The 8,777-nt window shown below is 41.8% G+C and overlaps 1 protein-coding gene across 3 annotated transcripts in view; it reads right to left on the bottom strand.

Annotated features, from left to right (window-relative positions):
• Window positions 1-8,777, bottom strand: part of TMTC2 (transmembrane and tetratricopeptide repeat containing 2) — a 483,679-nt gene that overhangs the window by 143,768 nt on the left and 331,134 nt on the right. The window lies entirely within an intron of this gene.

Below are 8,777 nucleotides of genomic sequence, written 5' to 3'. Positions count from 1 at the left end.
AGAGTACTGCATCCAGTTCTGGGTGCCGCACTTCAAGAGGGATGTGGACAACATGGAGAGGGTCCAGAGGAGGGCCACTCGCATGGCAGCAGGGCAGGCCCTACGAGGACAGGCTACAGGACCTGAACCTATTCAGCCTCCATAAGAGAAGGCTGAGGGGGGCGGAATCTACTAGCCTGTTACAAACTAGTCAGGGGGGACCAGCAGGCATTGGGGGAGTCCTTGCTCCCCCGAGCACTACCAGGAGTGACTAGAAATAATGGTGACAAGCTGGCAGAGAGTAAATTAAGATTAGACATCACTAGCCACCTACTTCACTGTCAGGGCGGCTAGGTTCTGGAACCAACTTCCAAGCAAAATTGTGCTGGCTCCTACCTTAGGGGTCTTTAAGATAATGCTAGACAATCACCTTGCTGGGGTCGTTTGATCCCAGTACTCTTTCCTGCCATGGCAGGGGGTCGGACTTGATGATCTGCTCAGGTCCCTTCCGACCCTACCAACTATGAAACATGATAAAACTATTTTGTGTGCAATGAGTAGGAAACTATAAAGCAGAGAATATTGATGTCAGCATTTTTAATGCACCCATTGTTTATGACTATAGAAAGCAATGGGGTCTAGTAAATGATCACTGCACATAGAATGATTTTATTTCACAACTGCCATTACTTTCTGAAACACCCTTTTATATGGTCCTTGTTTGTAACTCAAATTATTCAGAAATACATAATGGAACCTGCTCATGAAGTGACTGAAGAAAGCAACTACCGAAAGTTAAGGACAGGTACACACTGATTTCTCTGCTGTAGAACACTTCCCCTACCCTCCACCTATTTTTAGCTACTCCGAACACGTACATTGGATTTAAGATTTTCATGCTTAGTCCATGTCCAGGTGCAGGCTTTACTCAAAAGGGGTTAGCTGGAATTTCTTATTTCTGTCTTGTTCTCTTTTAAGCATTGGTAGAATTTAACAGAGCACTTCAGTAAAAGTAACTGAATTTTTTTATTTGAAACTAATGTCATCTACATAATATTAATCAGTATCTATAACAATTTGCAACAATAGTGTTCTGATGAAATTATTCATATGAATTTTAAAAAACTAAAAAAAAAAATTATTTTATTTTGCTTTTTGGTGTTTTTCCATTTGGCTTTCAACTGCAAATTTAATAAAAGATTCCATCAAAATCTGTGTTTATGGGTGTGTGGGTGTATATGCACAATGCATGTGTGCGTGTGCATGAACACATGTTGTGGGGGAGGGAATTCAATTTTTTAAACACTGATTTTATTTTTTTATCACATCCTTTTATTAAGAGAACAATTTTACTTCATTAAGAAAATACAAAACTCATTCTGAGTGTATGAAATGTATAAAAACTGAACACATTACAGGAATTTTAAGGTAACAAAACAGGGAAATATAATTCTTCTGTAGTGAGTTCCCAAGCATAACCCAAATCCCATATTATTGCATTAACACAGTAGAAATATAACTTGCAAACAAAAATACCCATCAAATACAATGAGTTTGTTCTCTAAGCAACGTCTTATTCTTCAGATATATGGAGAAGAGTGGAACAAAACATGCAATCAATAGGCTAGAACTTGCATTTTCCTGAGTAACCATGTGCTCAGAAGATTACTTTTGGTCACAATGAATATCTGACACATTATACATAGCCAGACATAAAAGACCTTTCTAACTCCGGTTTCAATTGTATCCAAACAGCTCTCATGAAAATATTTCCCTTCATAAGAGGAATTAAGATTCACTTTTTAAAAATTAATCTCTTTCTTAACAACAAAACACTTTTTACTTCAGCCTGTACACTGACAGAAAAGAAAATATCAGGGTGTAAGAGACAGGAGTCCTTTGTATATATACATGCCTGTACAATACAATTATAGGCAGAAATAATATAAATTCTAAATCCTAGAAAACTCAGATAATCTGATTGAGGTAGATTTCTAAACTTGAGGGGGGCGGGGGGAAAAGAGGCTTTCTTATGAAGCGATAACCCCTACATTTTCCCCTTTATCTCTATATTCTCCTCATTAGCATGGATCCCAGTTTTCTGTTTAAAAAATCCAAAATTCTCTGACACAAAAATCCTCCAAATCCATGATATTCCCTAATTAAAATGAATTGCCACTATCTATCTAGAACACAATGTTTTATCAATATAGTTACAATTTTAAAGCAATTTATAACCCTACCAGTGCCTCAGTCATTGAATGATAAATTCTAAATACCTATATATTTTGACATTTGATTTTATTTTTCTCATAAAGAAATCAGGCCTCCCCCTGCCCCCTCACTCACCAGGATATGGGTCCAGCTGCAGCTTCCTCCCGCCCCTCACTACTTTGTGTTGCCGAGCAGCCCTGATATGCCAGTGACCCTCACCCTTTACCCACAGCCCCATATCCCTACCAGATGCCCCTGCCCACAGTCCCCCACTGTGTGGGGCAGAGGGGTGTTGATCACAGGTGATGCCATAGGCAATGTGTTGGAGGATCATTGGGGGTGGCACTTGGCTGCAGCCTGGCCAGGTGGGCACCGGGCCACCTCTGTGGCCCACTGGGCAGGATCTGGCATGGAAGAACAGAGTGGGGTGGTGAGACTCATTGCTATTGCTGCCACTGCCGGAACCCCCACACCAGCCCCACTGCCATGGAGTAAGGCTGCACCACCAGCAGTGAGGAGTAACAGACTGGAGTGGGGGACACAGCCCTCATCTCTTGCCACCTCCAGCCACTCGCACACTGGGCCAGAGCTCTACCCCACTGCCATGGCCCAGCCATGCTGCTGCCACTCCCCTCAGGCCACCCATGCTGCCACCCAACCCACCTCCCCTCTGGGGCAGACTTGTGGCCCAGCATGCAACTGGCTGGTGGCCAGGGGAGGTGAGGGCAGCAGTGTTATTCCATGGCAGTATGGCTGGTATGGGGGTCCCAGTGGTGGAGGCAGCAGCAGCAGCAATGAGTCTCACAGCCCCACTCCAGCCTCCTGTGCTGGTCCCACTCACTGGGCCACAAAGGAGTCTCCTGCCCAGTTCCAGTCCAGCCAGGCTGTAGCCCCATGCCCCACTGTAGGCATACCAATATGGAGTGAAGCACGTGTCCCCCCATGCCCCTCTGACACATCATCTATCATGCCCAACCCCTCCCCAGGATAACACATAGCAGTGGGGAGCTGGCCCCCCTGGCAGCCCCCCTCACCTCCAAAATGAGCTGCCTGTGGCTGCATCCCACCCTGTGGCCAGGCTGTGCATTCTTGCCCTGGCCCTGAGCCCTGCGCACCACCCCAGCTGGGCAGTGCCCCCTGCCCCAGCCACCAACCCTCTCCCTTTCCCTCCCTCACCATGGGATCTCAATGTGAGCCACTGCCTCAATCTGCCTCTCACCACAGACTTACCCACACAGGCAGCTGGGGGAGTTGCTCTCCACCACACTCTACCTGGCTGAATTGCTGGACACATGCATGTGGCACCCCCAGTGTCTGATCCGCCTCTTCGAGCTCCCCTCAGCCCTAAGCAGCCCCTTTCAGGCTGAAACTCGGCCAGCCTGCCAGGGAAAACCCATGGTTTCCTGCATTTTTCTCTTTTAAAGGACAAATCCATGTTTTTCTCCTTTAAATCAGAAAATCCACATTTTTTCAGGGCAAATGGAAAGCCGGGATCTCTGCTCATCAGCATCAAAGAGCTTCACTTATGCTCTCATGTTTTAGGCTAATATAGTAATAATGTGTCATAAATTATTTATAATATCAAGGCTATTTATTTTCATTTCTCACATCCAGTAGTCTGAGTCAATGACAGAGTGCCATCTATGTCATTAATGTGTTTAAAGACACGTGAAAAGGTTAGTATAAAGGTTCTTTCTTCCTCTAATGGAAAAAACAAATAATATGCCTTAAATAAATAAATAAAATATTGGGAACTGAAAATCTTTATTTATTTATCTATTTTAAATATAAGCTTACTTTAAGATTATCTGTAAACCCAGTGCTTTCTAGACAGGGTGGAGCAGCATTGCTACAATGCATGCATAATGTATCTAGAACTTCTGTACTTTTCCATCTAAAGCCTTATATATTATATTTGTACTGATGAAAACCTGTTTTTATTGTTCCAGGTATTTATTACTAGCTTATACAATCAACACCTATCATAAATGTAACATGTAACCTAAACCTGCTGTTTAGGTTGGTCAGTTTGGCTTTCATGGTATGCTCATGGCCTTGGTCAACAATCATCTCCTGGCAAATGAGACATGAAAATGTGCCCTACAGAGCTTACTAGATCTTTCAGCAGCCTTTGATACACTTGACCATTAGGTGCTGATAAAGTATTTATATGACCTGGTGGGTATTCACTGGAATGCTATAAATTTGTTCTACTCTTTCCTAGAAGGGAGGTCCCAGAGGGTGGTGTGTTCATCATCCCTGCTGGTCCTTTCTTGGGAGGTTCCCCAGGGCTTCATTCCATTGCCTCTCCTATACATTGTGTAAATAAGCCTGCTGGGTGAGATTACATGGGGATTTGAAGTGAGGTGTCATCAGTATATTGTATTTTCAAATCTTTGGATTAACAAGATGCATCCCTAGGAGAAGCTCTATTATTATGAATTTTGGAAATACTGTTTTCACAACTTAAGAAAAGTATTATTATTAATGATACAGCATTAATTTTCAGTTTGAATATTATAAATCACTTTGGTATGACATCTCCATCATTTGGATTGAAAACACATTTGCTATTATTACTAAACTAATACCCTCTTTTCACTGTGTGCTTTAATATTGGCACTCTTGATTAATTACCTGACAATATATAGTTTTATTTTTTCTCCATCATTGTTTAAGATTCAAACATGTTTTGCAGCATTCTAACTAAAAATGTGTTTCACTAAAACTACTACTGATACAAAACTAAGACCTGAATTCCAGTAAACAATTAAACTTTTATTTCTATTTTGGTAGAAATATCAGTGAAATAAAATAAAAATGATGTATGTGACCTAAAGAACCTTGGTCAGGCATGAAACTGCCTCTTTTCCTATATGAAATTGGCTCTGATTGACCTATGGCTTTCCCAATGGCTTCTGACAGTATGAAATTGACTAGATTTATGGGTTTCTAGCTCTAGTTTCAGCTTAAACAAAATCAGGAAAAGGCTTAAAGAGAAATTCCAAATGCAATTTTTTTCAATTGAAAAAACATAATATATTTTTAATATGTTTTTGAGATGTAATGAGTTTGTATGCCTGCCAAGAAGAGACTACAAATGTTTAATTAAATAGATAAAAAGTTAAGAAAATGATGCTAGCATGAAATTGGAACCAGCGATTTAAGTACATGACTCACGGGATGAGACAGTTATCGCTGCCTTCTTGAAATGGCAAAGGTATTTAGCAAATTTTAAAAAGGTTTTGTATTTCCTTCCCCAAAAGAAGACTTAGCTCTTACCTATCTTTAAGACCAAACAAAAGACAAAAGCATATATATACATATACATTACAAACTCTAACTCCTTATTCAAACCCTGTAGTAACACATATTAAGAAAAAAATCACTGTTAAATGAACATAAAGGTTGCAAAGTCAAGCTCTCAAATTTTAATGTCAGAATTAATGTTTTCTTTGCAGGCTTATTCAGTTCCATTTAGTATATGCATTGTTAGCAATGCTTAATTATATGATTGCACACCATGATTTTCACAGCATGCAGGCAGATGGCACTCCTTTAATGAGCACCTTTTTGATATTAGTTTTTCTCTTTATTGTTCAATGTATGGTCCATGCCTTCTTTACTGCATGCTATTCAAGATCTGCTTCCCGATTTAATTTCCTCATAGTATTTTCCCTGATACTCATAATACCATCAGATTTCTGCTCTTCACCAACCTAACCGGATATTTTGCCTCTTTTTTCATCTGAGCCCCAAGGCCCCATCAGTTAATCACATCTTCAGTGGTCACCCACCCACATGTTCAATCAGTTGAATCAGCATGATAAAAACAGGAATAAGTTACAAAATCATTCCACAAAATAAGTGTAATAATTTTGTAGCTGCTTCTTATCATGCCATTAATTGAATGTGTGGTAAAGGGGCTCCTGTGACTGGGAGCCCTATCAACTTATGGCAGCTCCAATGTAGTGGGGAAGAGGCTCCATGTGCGCCCCTGAGCTTGAGAGCTTCCAGCTGATGCTGGCTCCCAGCCATGGGAATGCATGCCCCTGCAGCTGGGAGCCCCATCAACTGACAGGGTTCTTAGTCACAGGGGCACCTACAGCTGGGAGACTAGCTCATGTGATATACCAACCACAGGGGGGCTTCATGCATATACTCTAGCTTCATATCTGCTTGCCAGATTTAAATTTTTGAAATTTTAAGTGGGGTGCTTCTAGACTCCTCCTGAGGTGTGGCAGGGACTCAGTGGCTCTCCAGTGCCACACCTCACAGTGAGCTGGCTGAGCAGGTCCTCTCTGGGCCCAGGCCCAGGCATAGACAGGGTGGATGAGCAGGGTGGGCCCTATGGCAGGCCCTGGGGAGCCACCCCACAACCTCTTACCTCCACCTTGCCTCTGCCAGATCCCACAGCCACTGCAAGTCTGGCAGGGGGGAGGGCAGCAGAGTTGGGGAAACAAGGGAGGGGTAGCAGGGGATTAGTACTTAATAGCGAGGTTCTGTGGACCTCAGTGCAGCTGCTTGCAGCCTCCCTGCTGCCTGCTGTGAGCAGCCCAGGCTCCATGGCGGGTGGCAGGGGCCAGGGCTGCTCATGGCAGACAGTGGGGAGGCTGGAAGTGGTTGCACTGGGAAGCACAGAGCCTAGCTATAGGTACTAGTCCCCTTTCCCTCTCTCTCCTCCCCCTTCCCTGCTTCCCTCCTCCTTGCCCCTCCTTACTCCTCCTTCCCTCCCACCTGCCCTGCTGCCTTCCAGTTTTTGCTAGAGCATTTTGCAGCCTGCACTTCCCTGCCAGACTGCACCCTGCCCCATGCTACATAATAACTAGTAAGCTATAACCAGTTATCACTGGGCTTATTGGTTAAATGATTAATCAATTAATTGTTCACCCCCACCCCATGCATTTATTATATTACTGCCTCTTTCAGAAGTTCAAGAAGATTCTGAAAGCTCTATGGGTTACAGAAATTCATACATGCCAGAATCTGCAGCATCTGTTTCATACTTATGTTTCATAACAATATCTAATCAGCCCATGAGACAGAGTTAACATTTATTCCTAATCAAGTGTGCTACAGATGATTTAATGATGTGATTATGAGGCAGAATGATGGTGGCAAGAAGCAGATAGTGGAAACCTAGCCAGGTATTTATACTCTGTGCATCACTATGCTACTGGGATCCTGCATTATTCAAGCTTCCACACTAAATCAGAAAGATGTGAAGGGGTGACAATAACAGGAAGTAGATCACTCAGCTGGGGGAGAGAAACGTTGTTACATACACTCCTTCATGCTAATTTCAGTCCTCCATGTTGACATGGTTGCAGCAGATAATACGTTCTGAGGACATCTGTGAAAATGGCTAGCTACAGAATACAGTTTGCAACATACAAAGACAACAGAAGACCAGTCTGGAGTGTATGGAACGGACAAAGCTATAGCATATGCCTCACTACAGAGAATGATTAGGATTACTCTGATTCTAATTATTATTGTTAATCTTGTTATTATTGTTATTTATATTAAAATCTCATCAGTAGAATAAAGACAGATAGTGCCTAAACACCTTGGTGGGAGGTGGGGCCTAGATTCTTCTCTAATTGCCCCAAACATCTACTGAAGAAGTAGGACATTAGTTCAGGATTGTTAAATAAAAATAAACTGACGTTTATTATTAGTACTCTGCTAAATTACAATAGACATATTCTATCTCCAAGCTGAAAGAGTATGTTGGCCTATTTGTTTTATTTTCCCTCTCTAAGAATTGGTTAACTATGGGATATCTAAAAATAGAAATGCTCTTTTTGATCTAATATCATTTCCATTTTAGTCTAAAGGTTGAAGTCATTCAAACAAACAGAAAAATAAAACCAAGACATCACCTCAAATAAGTCTGATCATCAGACACCTTAGCATGCTCCATTCCTGTCTATAGAATTTCTCAGCATTGTATATCCAATTAAAGTTACTTACTAGGCAGTCTGCAACTAGTTATCAATGAACCATAAAGGAGTGGACTGTAGCATTTTGTGCTTCTTTAAGATTTTTCCAGAGTAACTCAACCCACTTAAAAAACCCATAAATAATTAAGCATCCCTATCTGTTAGGTAGGCAAGTCTGAAAAGAGTTGCCAATGACACCCACAGAAATGGCAGAGCTGGAAGTAAAACTAATTAGAACTAAAACAAACATGTCTAAGAATTATATTATTTTCCTCCCAAAAAGGCTCGTAACGCTTGTGGCAAAGTACGATGCCACGAGCTAGAAATCAACAGCAGCACAGCTACTGAGTCTGACTATGCTGTCAGGGAAAATGAGTCTTCAGCCACTGTTTAGCAGCTTTAAAGAAAAAAAAATGTAATTTAATCATGGGATCAGACAGGCTTAAGCCCTTTGTATAGTGCATATTATTCTGCTTTATTTCATCAAAGAGTGAAGAAGCATGCCTTTTTGTAGCTTTCAGGGCTCAAATTAAAGTTTTAATGCATTCAGCTCTCAGTGGTGAAATAACAGGTTCGGGACTGTTTAGAAAAGCTGGATGTGTACAAATCCATGGGGCTGGATGAAATGCATCCGAGGGT

This window comes from Gavialis gangeticus, unplaced genomic scaffold, assembly GCF_001723915.1.
Source record: "Gavialis gangeticus isolate Ggan-Ray unplaced genomic scaffold, GavGan_comp1, whole genome shotgun sequence".
NCBI lineage: Eukaryota > Metazoa > Chordata > Crocodylia > Gavialidae > Gavialis > Gavialis gangeticus.
This window is presented reverse-complemented; position numbering and strand designations above follow the sequence as displayed.